Source organism: Schistocerca piceifrons, chromosome 8 (genome assembly GCF_021461385.2).
Source record: "Schistocerca piceifrons isolate TAMUIC-IGC-003096 chromosome 8, iqSchPice1.1, whole genome shotgun sequence".
NCBI classification, from domain to species: domain Eukaryota; kingdom Metazoa; phylum Arthropoda; class Insecta; order Orthoptera; family Acrididae; genus Schistocerca; species Schistocerca piceifrons.
The window spans coordinates 157,677,107-157,695,809 of record NC_060145.1 but is presented as its reverse complement, the minus strand read 5'-3'; the positions used below and the strand labels follow the sequence as shown (position 1 = coordinate 157,695,809).

Below are 18,703 nucleotides of genomic sequence, written 5' to 3'. Positions count from 1 at the left end.
CATAGTGCTCAGAGCCATTTGAACCATCTCCCTGTGTTTTTTGACAAGGGAGAGAGCCGGATTCCAAACAGAGTTTAAACAAACACCTCCATCTCTGTTAACGAGGTTGCTCGCTAATTTAATCGCAGCTGCCTCCTGCTGGCGGAATTGACCCAATAGCTGGACGTGCATGCCAATATTTCGGTGTTATTGTATAATATGGGGAGACCAGTATCCAAGCAATGTTCGGCAATAGCAGATCTACTTGGCTGCTGTAATCGTGTGTACCGTTTATGGTCAGTACATCGGTCCCCACGGTCCTGATGGTTTGACCAATATATAGCATGCCGCAGCTACAACGAATGCGATTACACCGTATTACGCGGGCCAAGATCATCCTTAACAGGACTCAAAAGCACTCTAATTTTAGATGGAGGTCGAAAAACACATTTCACATCGTATTTCCGTAAAATACGACCGATCTTGTTGGAAGTGTTTCCTACGTAAGGCGAAAAGGCAGTAGACTTATGTGTTGATCAGACTTATCATCAATCACCGGATGTACAGTTGGTCGATAGCGCAAGGCACATTCAATCTGTCTATCACTATAACCATTTTGACGAAACGTAACTTCCAGATGTCGGCTGTTGTGGCCGAGCGGTTCTAGGCGCTTCAGTCTGAATCCCCGCGACCGCTACGGTCGCAGGTTCGAATCCTGCCTCGGGCATGGATGTGTGTGATGTCTTTAGGTTAGTTAGGTTTAAGTAGTTCTAAGTTCTAGGGGACTGATCACCTCAGATGTTAAGTCCCGTAGTGCTCAGAGCCATTTGAACCATTTTGAACTTCCAGATGGGACAGCTCAGCTGGCAAATTCTCAGCGTCGGAAACGACATGTGCCCTGTGTACCAAGGTACGAAGTCCTCCTTCACGCTGAGCTGGATGGTGACAACTGTTAGGAAACGTACACCGACTTGTACTTACAGGCTAATAGTTGTCACCATCCGCCTGTCCTTTGCAGTTGCCTTGAAAATGGCGAGGAGTTCTCCCGCCGAAATACCGGCGGTCGCTGAAAGTGTTACCTGACTGATTTCCCGGAAGTTATTTGTAACACAGATTTATTTACTCCTTGGGGACGACATATGAAAAAAATATAATGTGCTTCTAAATAGTTTGGTGAATGGTGTCATGGAACGACGAAAATAGAAGATATAAATTAAATATCTATATTTTCCCCCAAATTAAGGCCTTTGTGTAGGCGTTGCACCATAGCTCGCGAGTATTTGAAAAAAGTAGCGCTTCAAAACCACCAAAAGTTGCTGATTTTTTTTCTTTCCTCTCGTCTTAATCCCGTATCTTCACGGGGTCGGCATATCAGTTTTTGTTTTTCACATTGTTAGTGGAAGAAGGTTGCCAGAAGCCCTTCCTGTCGCCATCCCTTGTACCCACGGGACGGAGTTTGCGTACCGTAACTCAAATGTCTGCGTCTAGTGTTATCTCATGTCAAAGTGTATGAAAGGTTTCATAAATGTTTGCGAATTGTGGAACCGAAGCGGGACGTGGATACCAGTCCCGTGTTCACCAAGTGAATCGTGGAAAACTGCCCAAAAACCATATCCAGGCCGGCTGGCTGATTTGATAATAAGTCGGCACGCCTGTCTGAATCCCGGAAGCGGTCTTTATTAATTACTGGTTTCGATCATCTGGTCATCTTCAGGTATCATTATTTACAGCATCTCGTATGGCAACTTTTTTTTGTGGCGTCAAACAAAATATAAACCGACCTGTGTCGCTGCTGTCAATATTAATAAGCGTAATACAGTCAACAGTAAAATGCATTGATATGCCTGAATATTAATAAATCGCATCAGTGTATTTTGCTATTGATTATATAATGAATGAAGATTAGTAAACTCTATCATTGCATTTTGGTGTAGAGCATATAACATATTTTACTATTTTCGGCGTGATGGAGGATGAACAGTAAGAGTGTTGTCATACATCCTGCTATAAATAATTTTATGATAGCTGCAGATGATTAGGCAATCGAAATCAGTAATTAATAAAAGAATTATTTATAAGTGACTGTTTACAGTGACAACACTCTTCTGCGGAACATTTATAGAGCTATGTGAGATAGCAGTATTTAACGGTGGAAGTGTCTAAGAAATAATTCTCACGTCATTCTATGGGCGTAATGCCTGAGTGACACGATATTTGGGAGTACTATAGAGGATTGTGGTGCACTTAGATGCCATCACATTTTCCGCTGCTGATAAACTTTCTTGGCACACTCGCAGTATGCATGGAGAGGGGAGATTCGATACTGGGCACTGACTCTTCCTCGTGGATAATCCATGTGTGGTCAGAGAGGTATCGTGCGTAGTCATGAGAGGCTATCTTCCAACTGGACTCGGTCCATCTCAGCCAACGCTTGTATCGTATGTCTGACGTGGATTAATGAGCTGTTGCCTTACGAGCTCCTATCTAGTTGTCTGATGGCATGACAGAAGAAGAAATAGAAGTCGATACGGAACATACAGTGAATACTATGTTAGAATCAGAGTTAAATAGAGCTTGGGAAAGATTATGATCAAATAACCCAGAGAAAAACATTCCTCCGGAAGTTCTGGAATAATTGTGGGAAGTGGCAAACAAACGACTGTTGAAGTTGGTGTATAGAATCTACGATACTTGACACGTATCATCAGACATCCGCAAAAATATCATCCACACAATTCCGAAGATAGCAGGTTAGTGCAAGAACTATTGCACAATCATCCTAACAGATCATGCATCCAAGTAGCTAAAAAGAATAAAATACAAAAGAATGAAGCTCTATTAGATGGCCATCAATTTGGTTTTAAGAAAAGTAGGGGGCTCTGAGAGGCAGTTCTGATGTTGCGCTTCATAATAGAAACAAGACTTAAGAAAAGAAAATACATGTTCATTGGATTTGTCGACCAATATAAAGCATTCGACAATGTAAAGTGGTACAAGATATTCTAAATTCTGAGAACAATAGGGAAAGTTATATCTGTATATCAGTGATGGACGTAGAAGAAAGATCAAGGAATGGCATTAAAACTCAGGGCGAAAGGATATCAATTATGAAATTCGCTAATGACATTGCTATTCTCAGCAAAACTGAAGAAGAATTGCAGGATCTGTTGAATGGAATGAACAGATTGGTGAGCTCTGGACCGAGAGTAAACCGAAGATATACGAAACTAATGAATAGTAGCTGAAATGAAGGTTAACCATATACTTAACATCAAAATTGGCAACCAGAAGAAATCTACTAGTGTCAAAACATTGGCCTAAAGTTGAGAAAGAAATTTCTGAGAATGTACTTTCGGAGCACAGCATTGTTTGGTAGTGAGTCACGGACTGTGCGAAACAGGGAAATAAGAGAATCGAAGCATTTGAGATGTGTGCTGCAGAAGGGTGTTAAAAATTAGGCGGACCGATAAGATAAGAAATGAGTAGGTTCTCTGCAGAATCGGCGAACAAAGGAACAGTGATAAAAGGAAGGGACAGTGTGAATAGGACATGTGTTACGACATCAGAGAATAGCCTGCATGGCGCTGGAGAGAGAGCTATAGAGGATAAAAAGAGTGTAGGAGAAGCTAGAGACTGGAATATATTCCTCAGATTGTTGAGGACGTCGGATGCATGTGCTACTGGGAGATGAAGATGTAGGCACAGGATAAAAAAATAAAAAAGGATACAGTCAGTATGGCGAAAGAACAGCTCATCACAGCTAATGCTCCTGGCGTGCTGCTTCACGTGTCTATGACAAGCAACCGTAACGCGATTTTGTATACGGCTCGAGTACACCCAACAGCAACTGAAAGTTAGAAACGTCGCTGTCAGAGTCAGGGCTCTGCTTTCTCCATACGATGTACACTCAAAAAAAAAAAAAAAAAAAAAAAAAAATACACCGCGAAAAAATTATCCGAATGGGGCGGAAATCGCTAGATGCACAGACAAACAAATGATTACAATTTCCGAAAAAATGGATGATTTATTCAAGAGAAAGAGCTTCACTAATTGCGCAAATCAAGAACGTGTTGGTCCACCTGTGACCCTTATGCAACCAGCCATTCGGGTTGGCAGTGATGGCAGTGATTGACAGAGTTGTTGGTTGTCCCCCTTAGGGGTACCGTACAACATTCTGTCCAATTGGGGCGTTACATCGTCAAAATCCCGAAATGGTTGGAGGGCCCTGCTCATGATATTTCAAGCGTTCTCATTTGGGGACATATACGGTGAACTTGTTGGAAAAATTACAGTTTGGCAAGCAGGAAGACAAGCGTTAGAAACTCACGCCTTGCGTGAGCCGCATTATCTCGCTGGAAAGCAAGCCCTCGATGGCTTGCCACGAAGGGCAACAAAATGGGGCGTAGAATATCGTCGACGTACCACTATGCTGTAAGGGTGCCGCGGATGACAACCAAAAGGTTCCTGCTGTGAAAAGATGTGGCACCCCAGAGCATCGCTCCTGGTTGTTGGGCCGTGTGGGGGGCGACAGTGAGGTTGGTATCCCACCATTGTCCAGGGCGTGTCCAGAGATGTCTTCGCTGGTGATCGGGGCTCAGTTCAAAGAGGGACTCACCACTTAATGCAGTTCTATTCCAGTCAATGAGATCCCACGCTGAAGATGTGTCTGGAGTCGCCCTGGACACCAGCGGAATACCGAACTGACTGTCGCCAGCCATATGTTTCGACAACCAGAAGTGATAGTCTAGGGTGCCAGTTCTTTCCACAGCAGGACCCCTTTGGTTGTCATCTGCGGCACCCCCACAGCACAGCGATACGTCGTCGATATTCTACGTCCCCTTTTGTTGCCCTTCGTGGCAAGGCCATTCTAGGCATACACTCCATCGAGATAATGCCAGCTCACACAAGGTGAGAGCTTCTATCGCTTGTGTTCGTACCTGGCGAGCAACGTCGCCGGATCTCTTCCCAATTGCGAACGTTTGGAGCATTATCGGTGGGCCCTCCAATGCGATTTCAAGCGTAAGTTGGATAGAATTTGACACGATATCCTTCAGGAAGGCGTCCAGCAATTCAATGCGAAGCTAAATAACTGCTTGCATAAAGGCTAGAGGTAGTCCAAAGCATTATTGACTAGTTCAATTTGTGAAGCTCTTTCTCTTGAATTTGTACGTGTATATTAGGTCCACCGATTTCTGTCTCATTCGCAGAGTTCCTGCATGGTGGCTCGTTTTCATTTTGTCTTAGGATGTATAATTGTGCGAAGGACGTCCTTTATCTTTTACGGCACCGTCGATGCGCCGTGGTATGAACGCCAAGAGATAACGAAAGCGGTGTGGACAAATCTTGGTCTATGTCCACAATGGCCACAATTCACACGGATTTGCTCTAAGCTAAGTGAAGGTGCGCTCATCTTGCTCTCTGGTATTCTAAATGTCCTTAATATTACTAAATCCAGGTGACCTGCCTATGGACATGACTCATATCCACTGAATGTTCCTCGTATAGTTCTGAAACTGTTGCCTTGCTGAAAGCACAAGTGACGTATGGGTTACTGTAATGAAGTAATGCGATCGCACAGTAGGCTCCCGTATCGTTCACCAGTTGGAAATACTGTCAGTTGTATTACGGCTACATTTTATCCCATGTAAACATCCCCCCCCCCCTCCTCCAGCCCGGTCACTCTTTCCATAGTTCGCGATCTATTGGTTAGCGTCTCTGCCTCTAGATCATTGTGTCCTAGGATCGATTCCCGATCGGGCCAGAGATTTTCAACTTTCGTTGGGTAGGTGTTTTGTTGTCCTAATCGTTTCATCTCATCTTCATCACTAAGACCCGCGAGTCGCCTAAGTGGTGTCAAATAGAAAGACGTGCACCTCAGAGAGCTCTCCCCTCACTGCTAATACCTCAGCCAACAGCATCAACGTTTCTCGGTTCTCAGATTCACCAGCTAATATGGCTAATATGGCTTACAATGTACTCATGTATTGGCACCCCGCCACTCGCAAGGGAAACGTAACGTGTGTGCCTTTCCACGATAGAAAGTTTATTTCTCGTTACTCGTATGCGAATTCAGAAAGGTATAAAATAGACATGTAGCCTCGTAACCAAAGTTCATGTGCAATATAAATAGTATACAGTTCTAAGGAAAGCATAATACGTCTATGAGAACAAAGTCTTTCGCAACGGCACTGTGTGTAAAACATTCTCGGACTTCCTGCCTCGTCAGTTGAGGATGAAACCTCGAGCTTTCGATGATTACCTCCACCGCCTTCGTCAGGAGCAAACGACTGTCAAAATTGTTGCTGTGGTGGCCTTACATAGCCATACACGGCTTCTGATAGGTCGGTAATTCCGTAATGCTCTCGTAGATGACGCCAACTTCTGCGCTGGTGGCGCCACTGCTTCCGTAGTAGCGTAAACATTGTGAAATTTGGCCTTAGTCTCTGGCATGATGTAACCGTAACTCATACAAATATTTTATCCTGTCAAGCCTATTACAATTTCATGTTGACAAGAGCATCAACCTATGGGTATTTACTAGTGAGCATTCATTCTGAAGTACGGTACATGTAATCTGGCTGCTATCTAAAGCATGGCTTGCGATAATTCTTGTTTTGTCAATGTTGTGTATGACAAAAGCCGCTCGGCTTCATCTAATTTAATGAACCATCATCTGCATTTACATTTACATGGATACTCTGCAAATCACATTCAAGTGCCTGGTAGAGGATTCATCGAACCACCTTCACAATAATTCTCTATTATTCCAATCATGTACAGCGTGCGGAAAAAAAAACTAACACCTACATTTTTCCGTGCGAGTTCTGAGTTCCCTTATTTTATTATGATGATCTTTTCTCCCTATGTAGGTCGGCTTCAACAAAATATTTTCGCATTCGGAGGAGAAAATTGGTGACTGAAATATCGTGAAAAGACTTTGCCGTAACGAAAGACGCCTTTGTTTTAATGATGTCAACCCCAAATCCTGTACCATTTCAGTGACACTCTCTCCCCTATTTCGAGATAGAACAAAACGTGCTGCTCTTCTTTGAACTTTCTCGATGTACTCCGTCAATCCTATCTGGTAAGGATCCCATACCACGCAGCAGTATTCTAAAAGAGGACGGACAAGCGCAGTGTAGGCAGTTTCTTTAGTAGATCTGTTACATTTTCTAGGTGTCCTGGCAATAAAACGCAGCCTTTTGTTAGCTTTCCCCACAACATTTTCTGTGTGTTCCTTCCGATTTAAGTTGTTCGTAACTGTAATTGCTATGTATTTAGTTGAATGTACGGCCTTTAGATTTGAGTGATTTTTCGTGTAGCCTAACGGAATTTTAACGGATACCTTTTAGCAATCATGTGGATGACCTCACACTTTTCTTTATTTACGGTCAATTGCCAAGTTTTGCGCCATACAGATATCTTTTCTAAATCGTTTTGCAGTTTGTTTTGATCTTCTGATGAGTTTACTAGTCGATGAACGACAGCATCATCTGCAAACAACCTAAGACGGCTGCTCAGATTGTCTCCTAAGTCGTTTATTTAACTAAGGAACACCAAAGGGCCTATAACGGGGAACGCCAGAAATCACATCTGTTTTATTCGATGACTTTCTTTCAATTACTGCAAACTGTGGCTTCTCTAACGGAAATCACGAATCCAGTCACATACCTGAGACGATATTCCAAAATCACGCAATTTCACTACAAGCCGCTTGCGTGGTACAGTGGCGAAAGCCTTCTGGAAATCTAGAAATACGGAATCAGAATGAAATTCCTTGTCAATAGCACTCAACACTTCCTGTGAGTAAAGAGCTAATTGTGTTTCACAAGAACGATGTTTTCTAAACCCTTGTTGACAGTGTGTCAATAGACAGTTCTGTTAGAGGCAAAGCATAATGTTCGAACACAATTTATGTATCAAAATCATGCTGCATAGCGACGTTAACGATATGAGACTGTAATTTAGTGGATTATTCCAACTACCTTTCTCGAATATTGGTGCCACCTGTGCAACTTTCCAGTCTTTGGGTACGGATCTGTCGTCTAGCGAACGGTTGCATATGTCTGTTAAGTATGGAGCTAGTGCATCAGAATACTCCGAAAGGAAACTAATTGGTATACAGTGTGGACCAGATGACATGCTTTTGTTAAGTGATTTAAGCTGCTTCAGTACTCGAAGGATATCTACTTCTATGTTACTCATGTTGGCAGCTGTTCTCGATTCGAATTCTGGAATATTTACTTCGTCTTCTTTGGTGAAGGAATTTCGGAAGTCTGTGTTTAGTAACTCTGCTTTGGCAGCACTGTCGTCTATAATGTTTCCATTCCTATCGCGCAAAGAACGCATTGATTGTGTCTTCTTATGTGCCAAAATCTCTCTGTATTTTCTGCCAGGTTTCGAGACAAAGTTTCTTTGTGGAAACTGTTACAAGCATCTTGCATTGAAGTTCGCGCTAAATTTCGAATTTCTGTAAAAGAACGCCAATACTGGAAGTTTTGCGTCCGTTTAAATTTGGCATATTTTTTCGTTGTTTTAGTAACAGTATTCTGACCCGTGTTATGTATCAAGGAGGATCAGCTCCGTCGTTTGTTAATTTATTTGGTATAAATCTCTCAATAGCTACGAATACTATTTCTTGGAATTCAAGCCACATCTGGTCAACACTTAACACTGTTAATTTGGAAGATGTGGAAATTCTCTCTCAGGAAGGCATCAAGTGAATTTTTATCTGCTTTTTTTCAATAGGTATATTTTTCGTTTATTTTTGGAGGATTTGGTGGGAGTGGGGTCACAATATTCAGTCTCGCTACGACAACCCTGTGTTCACTAATCAATGTAACCGTTTTGACGCTTGTTATTAGCTCAGGATTATTTGTTGCTAAGAGGTCAAGTGTGTTTTCACAACCGTTTACTATTTGCGTGTGCTCATGAAGTAACTATTCGAAACAATTTTCAGAGAATGCGATTAGCACAATTTCGGTTGATGTTTTATGCGTACCTCCGGATTGAAACATGTATTTTCGCCAACATATCAAGGGTTCAACTATAATACCGAACGAGATGGGGCAGTGGTTAGCACACTGGACCCGCATTCGGGAGGACGACGGTTTAATCCCTCTTCCGGCCATCCTGATGTAGGTTTTCCGTGATTTCCCTAAATCGCTTCAGGCAAATGCCGAAATGGTTCCTTTGAAAGGGCACTTCCGACTTCCTTCCCCATCCTTCCCTAATCCAATGGGACCGATGACCTCGCTGTTTAGTTTCTTCCCCCGAATCAACCAGCCAACTATAATTTTATGAGTAGGGTACGAATTTGAAATTATACTAAAGTTTTCTTTAAACCCTTCATGTGAATTGGGAGGTCGGTAAAAGGATGCAATTATTATTTTATTCCGATTCCCATGAATGACCTCTGCCCACACTAACTCACAGGAACTATCCACTTCAATTCCACGACAAGATAAACTACTTCAAACATCATCACACACGCCACTACCAACTGTGTTTAGCCTATCCTTTCGGAACACCGTTAGGTTCTTGGCAAATATTTCGGCTGAACTCCTCTCTGGCTTTCAGTCCCCATAACGATTTGAGCATCAGTGCTTCCTACTAGCGCTTGGAGCTCTGGTACTTTCCCAACACAGCTACGACAATTTACAACTGTTATACCAGTGCTTCCTGTATCTACGTTCTTCCTGTGTTCGGCCTGCACCCTTTGTGACCGAAGCCCTTCTTGTGTTTTCCCGAGCCCCTCTAACCTAAAAAAAACGCCCATTTCGCGCCACACAGCCCCTGCTACCCGTGTGGCCGCCTCTACGTATAGTGGACTCGTGACGAATTCAGCGGAACTCGAAACCCAACCAAACTATGGCGCAAGTCGGGGAATCTGCAGTCCAAACGGTCGCAGAACCGTCTGAGCCTCTGATTTAGGCCCTCGGCTCTGTACCAGAGGTCCGCAATCGGTCCTGTCGACTGCGCTGCATATGGTGAACCCTGTTTTCATCTCGCAAGCAAGACTGGCTGCCTTTACCACTTCTGTTAGCCGCTCGAAACCACAGAAAATCTCTTCCGGTGCAAATCGACACACGTCTTTGACACCGACGTGAACCACCACCTGCATTTGCCTGCACCCTGTACTGTTCATGGCATATGGAAGGACCCGTTCCACGTCTGGAATGACTCCACTCGGTATGCACGTACAGTGCACATTGGATATCCCCCTTCATGGCAGCCATGTCCCTAAGAGGCCCCATAAACCGCCTAACATTGGAGCTCCTATGACGTAACAAGGCCCACTATTCCTGAAGGACATATTTTTAAAAATTTTGAAACCTAGGTCAAAGGCTAACAAAGGCTAATAAACCTTCTTTTCAATTGGTTAGCTGATTTTCAACCTCTGCCTCATCTCAGCATCGAGAGATAACTTCCATTCACCGTTATCACTGTTGAAGTTCTAATTGCACATTCTTATTTCTACAGCGTCTTTAATTTCAGAATCCCATTATGTAGAAACCTTGGTCAAATCTTTTGTTGCGTCAAACAGTATTTTGTATTTGTGAAGCTGTACTCAGCAACTGCATATTTCTCCAGTCCTCGATTTTTAGTTTGCCATTAATCTTCTGTATAGCGGTTGGAAGCCGTGTGGATGGACTGACCGTTCTAATTGCTTCTGCATTCACAAGGGATGTAATAAAGCCCGCGGAATCTGAGGGCGAGATTGGTTCAAATGGCTCTGAGCACTATGGGACTTAACTGCTGAGGTCATCAGTCCCCTAGAACTTAGAATTACTTAAACCTAACTAACCTAAGGACATCACACACATCTATGCCCGAGGCAGGATTCGAACCTGCGACCGTAGCGGTCGCGCGGTTCCAGACTGTAGCGCCTACAACCGCTCGGCCACACCGGCCGGCAGGGCGAGATTGTTCTTAACAGGATGTAGCATCTCCTTTGTCTTATTAGGAGGTCGTTAGATTGGTCTTATACCTGATATTGCCAAGACTATTTCGCCAGATGTAACGCCACAGAAAAGAAACAGTACAATCGGCGGTTGATCATGTGAATGTTCCATATTTTACACGTTTCCTTTTCTTGAAGAACGCTGAGTTCACTTCATGTAAACGATAAACACTCTTTCGGAATATGTAGTTCAGTTGATTAATTTCGGAATCAACAGTCATAAACATTCAGAAAGCGTCAGAAACAGTTTTTGCCCGGTACACCAGTGTATTTAAAACAGCTCTTTTACGGAATAGCTGATAAAAAAAATTTCATCAAAATCCGGACACGAATATGTATATATATATATATATATATATATATATATATATATCGTAATTAAAATTTTATAAATGAGAAAGTGTGTTCGTCTGTTACCTTTTCAGTACTAAACTACTGGATCTATTTTGATGAAATTTGGTGGGGAGATACCACGCACGCCGAGTAAGAGCACAGGCTTCTTTAGAACGTGTGTAGTATAAGACATTTCTTGACTTTCAGAATATTACGTAAATTAGGGGACTACATTTACTCTTTGAAGAAACTATTTATTCATTCACTTTTTAATTTTATCATATTTGAGAAAATGTTCTTACTGATATTATGTTCTACATAGTATGATTCAACATAATAAATACAATGTTTACACACTCTGAGCGTCTTTAATGAAAATGGTTCAAATGGCACTGAGCACTATGGGACTTAACTGCTGTGATCATCAGTCCCCTAGAACTCAGAACTACTTAAACCTAACTAACCTAAGGACATCACACACATCCATGCCCTCACACACATCCATGCCCGAGGCAGGATTCGAACCTGCGACTGTAGCGGTCGCGCGGTTCCAGACTGTAGCGCCTAGAACCGCTCGGCCACTTCGGCGGCTGAGCGTCTTTAAACCATGTTATAATGGAATACGTTGCAGAAGTAACTCTGCTAAGTTTTCATAGCTAACCGCTGAATCAGTTTCGATGACACTTAAAAGTATGAAGCAGGGGATGGGAAACACTTTTTACAACAGTGAACATTAACCATGATAAAAAGATATCAAATTTGTTCCATAATGTACACTCTGTATAATGTCTAGCTACTCCAGCAGCACAAAACACAGATGAACACGCCTGCCCGTGGCCGTCCACATGCACCTCTCGGTAGCAACACTGTACAGTGTGTATGCCTTGGCGTCGTGTTTTGGGATACTTGGGGGGGGGGGGGGGGGAGCGCATCTTTGCATCGCGCAATGCTTAACCAAAATCGCAGACACGTGAGAGCAGTTGACGTTGTTGCACACGCAATAGCTTGCTTACTTTCTTACCATCACTAATCATAACAAAACTACTAATATGCAAGTGTAGCTGTGGGTAATAGCTGGTATTATACTATAGCCTATAGGCTACTACAATTTGCAACACCACGAAGGGGTCGTGAAACAAACGACAAATTGGCGCGGATGGTCTACGACTCTGTGCAAGAGCAAGAGTTTGTTCAATCTCATTGAGGCTCTATAAAATGGCACTCTGAGAGCAGCACAGGAAACCGTAACTGCAACTGATAAGAACTTCCGGAAGCGAAATGTCCCTGCTATGCCTAGTAAAGTATAGGCGGCGAAAAGCACCCTACACCGCCAGAGACTAAATCTGAAGGGGTCAGTAGTGGACGTAGGCCAGTTCTAACCAAAAATAAATATCTGCCTGCCATGACTTGTAAAACTAGTGACATGGCAGTCGAGATGCATAACATGGCAGGCAGATGTTTATTTATTTGTGCTAGAACCAGTCAAGACCCACTATCCACCCCTTGATACATAGTCTCTGGCGGTGTAGATCGCCTTTCAGCACCTATATTTTACTAGATCTGAGAAGCATATTTCGCTGTCAAAGTAGGTAGGAGTGGGACTAATGTAATCTATAATCTGTGCAGAGATTACACTGCAGGTTTCTCATTTAGATATTAGCATTAGAATACTGGTTTTTGTGAGAAGATCATGTAATGCCTTATGTGAGAAAGACAAACGTCTACCAGCAAGTGTCGTAATATGGCAGGGGCAGGATCGTCGAATATCTAGACTGCAGCTTTTCGTTCCATGAAATTGCTATTGACGCTGGTCAGGATACCACAACTGTTAATGCAAATCTGGAATCGATGGGCTCAAGCGCGCCATGTTCAAGGTCATGCAGGATCTCAGTGGCACCACGCGACAAGTGCTCAAGAGGACAGATATACTGTTCACTCAGTCACGCAGAATCGTACAGTTACGCCACTTGCGTTGAGTCAGGAAACGGACTTTTTACAGCAAGACGAGAGCCCAAACGTTCAGTGCTATGACATCTGGGCCTCCATGGCCTATGAGCACTGTGATCATTGTTACGGTTACATTTGAAGGGCAACAGAGAGAGTCGTGATGACGCTCGTGCGCCCAACAATGGTACTGCACACAGGAATGGAACCAAGTCGTGTTTTCAAACGAATCGTGCTTCTACGTGCAACATCACAAGGGACATACCCATGTGAGGAATCTCTGAAGAGAGCGAACACTGCTAGATAGCATTGGTCATCTTCATACTAGCGTAGACCTGACCAGATGTTCACGATAACCTTTAGTTTGCACAGCCGGTAGTTTCCACGGCAGTCTTTACATTTCTTACATGTTGAGGCCAGTGGCTGCGCCTTCTATATCTACAAGACAATGCGAGACTGTATGTCGTCCGTGCTAACCTGACCTATTGCAGTGCAGAGGGTGTTGGGCTGGTTGCCCTGGGCAGCATGTTCGCCAGATATCTCACCAATTGGAAACATTTGGTCACAGGTTGCTGAGAGATTGGTACGGTACCACTCGCCAGCGAATACAGTTGATCGACTCTAGCATGAAATGACGAATCCTTATGTGTTATCCAAGTTCAGTTTGACGCGATGTCCAGCCAGTTACATTCATCGCTGCTGCTAGACGTTGCAGTTACATGCAGTCAATTTTGCACCCTGTCTACCCCCAAATTATTTACAGATTTAAACAAGTATCCTTCCTGAATAAAATTTTCACTCTGCAGAGGAGTGTCCGCTGATACGTAGTTTGGAAGGTTGGAGACGAGGTACTGGCGGAAGTAAAGCTGTGAGGAGAGGGTGTAAGTCATGCTTGCTTAGCTCAGATGGACGGGGTGGGAGATTTTCTCTCCTCAGGGACCGGGTGTTGTGCTGTCATCATCCTGTCATCCCCATTGTCGACGTGCAAGTCGCCCAATATGGCGTCGCACTCAGTAAGACCTGCACTCGGCGTCCGAACTTCGCGCCTGGGAACTCCCGGCCACTGACGCCATACGATCATTTCCATTTTGAACTCGCTTCGGCGGTACATATATTAAAATTGGAACGATACAGAGAAGATTAGCATGGCCCCTGCGCAAGGATGACACGCAAAATCGTGAAGCGTTCCACATTTTCCTCTGCAATAAAAAGCTGAATCAACGGCTCAACACTGTCATGGGACATCCGCACCGAACAAATGCAGCGAGCAATATCGAAAAAAATAACAAAAAAAAAAAAAGATGGTAGAGCATTTGCCTGCGAAAGGCAAAGGTCCTGAGCTCGAATCTCGGTCTGGCGCACAGTTTTAATCTGCCAGGAAGTATCTTCCTGCTATACAGAGATGTCCAAGAAGATGTAATCACTTACGTGGAATTAACCTTTTTTTATGGCCGGACCTAGCAGTCCCTATAGATTCTGAGTGGAATGACAAAACTCAACAGCCCTTTACACAGTAGGGACAGAAATGTAATGTCCCAGTCCCTACAGTTAATTCCTTCTATGCTACATGTCAATACAGTCTACACGCAATTCTGAAGCCTATACATCAGCCGTGAATGTGAACAGCTGTACTACAAATGGCTACCTAGTGTGTGAAACAACGCTGCAAGGTTACGTAAATAAAAGTATGATTCATATGTGAACTGAGGTGATTGATAATTTTTACGTAGTAGCTTCACGTATACCAATGTTAATCTGGATAAAATGTCAAATACAGTAACCGTGTAACATTTAATTATAACATAAAATATAGCTGAAACTTAGCAGTTCCCTTAGCTCCAGGCCAGTGACTTCACTTTCTTCCAAATTAAGCATGCAGTTTATCCAGGACCCAGACAGATGGAACTAAGATTCAAATTGGGGCACTGATAGCTTTAAAAGATTATAATGAACACATGGATGGTGTACGTAAATGTCAGGTGTTAAGGACACTTTGTGAAACAGACAGAAAGTCAAAAAAGTATTGGCACAGATTGTTTTGTGCAGTGGTGGAAATGACCCACATGAATACCTGGATTTTATACTTACTCTTATTCTTACTCTCCTGGCCCCACAAACCGCAATCGGTTTTTGGTCTAATAAAGTAACCTCTTCCACAGCATTCTGTCTTCGGTATCTTCTTTCCTTGCTCCCAGCACATGGGGCTCCTTCGCAACCTGGTCTCTACCTCTCATTTTCGGCCTGCCTAGAGGTCTTCGTTCTTCCGGTTTATTCTCAGAGACTTCTGTCAGTAAAGAACCCTGCTCTCTTCTACTCTACTGGCCATTAAAATTGCTACACCACGAAGATGACGTGCTACAGACGTGAAATTTACCGACAGGAAGAAGATGCTGTGATACGCAAATGACTAGCTTTTCAGAGCATTCACACAAGGTTGGCGCCGATGGCAACACCTGCAACGTGCTGACATGAGGAAAGTTACCAACCGATTTCTCATACACAAACAGCAGTTGACCGGCGTTGCCTGGTGAAACGTTGTTGTGATGCCTCGTGTAAGGAGGAGAAATGCGTACCATCACGTTTCCGACTTTGATAAAGGTTAGATTGTAGTCTATCGCGATTGCGGTTTATCGTATCGCGACATTGCTGCTCGCGTTGGTCGTGATCCAATGACAATATGGAATCGGTGGGTCCAGGCGGGTAATACGGAACGCCGTGCTGGATCCCAACGGCCTCGTATCACTAGCAGTCGAGATGACAAGCATCTTATCCGCATGGCTGTAACGGATCGTGCAGCCACGTCTCGATCCCTGAGTCAACAGATGGAGACGTTTGCAAGACAACAACCATGTGCACGAACAGTTCGACGACGTTTGCAGCAGCATGGACTATCAGCTCTGAGACCATGACTGCAGTTACCCTTGACGCTGCATCACAGACACGAGCGCCTGCGATGGTGTACTCAACGACGAACCTGAGTGCACAAATAGTAAAACGTCATTTTTCGGATGAATCCAGGTTCTGTTTACAGGATCATGATGGTCGCATCCGTGTTTGGCGACATCGCGGTGAACGCACGTTGGAAGCGTGTATTCGTCATCGCCATACTGGCATATCACCGGGCGTGATGGTATGCGGTGCCATTGGTTACACGTCTCGATCACCTCTTGTTCGCATTGACGGCACTTTGAACAGTGGACGTTACATTTCAGATGTGTTACGACCCGTGGCTCTACCCTTCATTCGATCGCTGTGAAACCGTACATTTCAGCAGGATAATGCACGACCGCATGTTCGGGTCCTGTACGGGCCTTTCTGGATACAGAAAATGTTCGACTGCTGCCCTGGCCAGCACATTCTTCTTGTCTCTCACCAAGTTAAAACTTCTGGTCAATGGTGGCCGAGCAACTAGCTCGTCACAATACGCCAGTCACTACTATTGATGAAATGTGGTATCGTGTTGAAGCTGCATGAGCAGTTGTACCTGTACACGCCATCCAAGCTCTGTTTGACTCAATGCCCAGGCGTATCAAGGCCGTTATTACGGCCAGAGGTGGTCGTTCTGGGTACTGATTTCTCAGGATCTATGCACCCAAATTGCGTGAAAATGTAATCGCATGTCAGTTCTAGGATAATATATTTGTCCAATGAATATCTGGTTATCATCTGTATTTCTTCTTGGTGTAGCAATTTTAATGGCCAGCAGCGTATCAGCGTATATACGTGGCCGGCCCATCTTAGTCTTCCTGTCTTGGCTTCTGCAACCACATCTGGTTCAGGGTAAAGCTCCCTGAGCTCCCTGTCCTTTCTTCTTCGCAATTCTCCTCTCTCATAAACTGGTCCCAATATATATCGCAGGAATTTATTTTCAAAAACTTTTATCTTTCTCTCCGTGTATTTATCTATTCTCCAAATTTCCGCCCCATATTGTAATACTGAAATGAGTACGGTTTTGTATATTCTTACTTTGGTTCATCTTGAAAAAATTTTATATGACAGTAGTTTGTTGAGTGCATGTGATGCTCTGGATGCAGCTTTGATCCTCGCCCCTATGTCTTGCTTCTCATCGTTTTTGTTGTTTACGCCTAGATTTCATACTGTGACAAAAAAGGAACACTTCCATTGACTGCTTTCAAACATAGTACTCCACTTGGTCTACTCGTACTTGGAAAGAAAATGTCCAAAAAACTCGAGAATGCCTAAAACGGACCAAAATTCTCCTTTTTCAACCCCAAAGAGAAGAAAGACAAAATTTTTGGTCTCAAAGACGTGCGCCTTTTCAGAGTACAAGATCTCATTGACCAGCATCTGTCAATTCAAGAGACACGTGTGAACTTTGCTCATCTTCAGAGGTGAAATATAGACCTCCACTTAAAGTATTCAGACTATAATACTTTTTGTGTTAATAAAAAAAAACAGTTGGTTTTATAAGAATCACCATAAGCATTAACTCTAGTTGTGATCGTTTTGGGACTATAATCCTGTCAGGACATACCTTTCCTCTAATACTGTGTGCATTGTAAAGACTTTGTATATGTTTTTAAATAAAATAATTTGCTATTCAATAACACTTCATAAAGTATTACAGTAAAAATCTGAATGTTTTATTTTTGTATTTTTTACACTTACAGTAAATAACAGAGTAACTTTTATTTTATTTTATTGTTTTTATTTTTTTCTATTTATATTTTATTCTTATTTTATTTTATTTATTTAATATAAAAACAAGCACTAAGTACACAAGTCCAAATGAAGCTAGACACTTCTTCGATCTGTACTCCTTGGTTCTCAATGCGTGTGCAATCTTTTCACCATACAGCCGATAGCTCGTTCACACAATTCCATAGGTACAGAGCGGACAACTTGTGTTATGCACTAAGGTCTCTAATGCCAGTATGTCTTGTAGTATGCACACGTTCTTTCAGTATTCCCCATAGCCACAAATCATGAGGAATCACATCAGGTGACCTTGGCGGCTACAGTAGAGGTCCAGTGCTTCCAATCCAGCGTCTACCAGTTGTTTCAAGATTATCAACAACAAAATTCTACAGCGTATCTAGGTAGGAATCTACCGTTATAGTTTGATCATTGAAAAATATGGACTAAGTACTCCAGACTTCGAAATACTGCACCATGCAAGGACGTTCACAAGCCCAGTGGAGGTTTGAAGAAAAAGAGGCAGTCTAGCTATCTATCGTCGCAATCCTTTAAGATGAAAGGGAATGAGAGAAGAGAGGAATGAGAACTTAAATTCGCATTAGTGATGGGTACTGCTTATTTGCTGTGAAACGACATTACAATACCATGCAGAGAGAATTTGAACATTTAGATGGCAATGAAAAAGCAAAAAATTACAACGATCGACAAGAGGGATTCATTGTGCTGTACATCAAGAAGTAATTTCTGCTAAATTTGCAAGCATGGAGCACTTGAAGTAAGTGTGGTACGAATAGCAAAATTCCACAAGTCAGTTGCAACAGTTCT

At 43.1% G+C, this 18,703-nt stretch overlaps 1 non-coding gene across 1 annotated transcript; it reads left to right on the top strand.

Annotated features, from left to right (window-relative positions):
• Window positions 1-14,309: 14,309 nt before the first annotated feature.
• Window positions 14,310-14,416, top strand: LOC124712799. Its single transcript, XR_007005616.1, has one exon. It is a non-coding gene; the product is annotated as a U6 spliceosomal RNA (small nuclear RNA).
• Window positions 14,417-18,703: the final 4,287 nt, after the last annotated feature.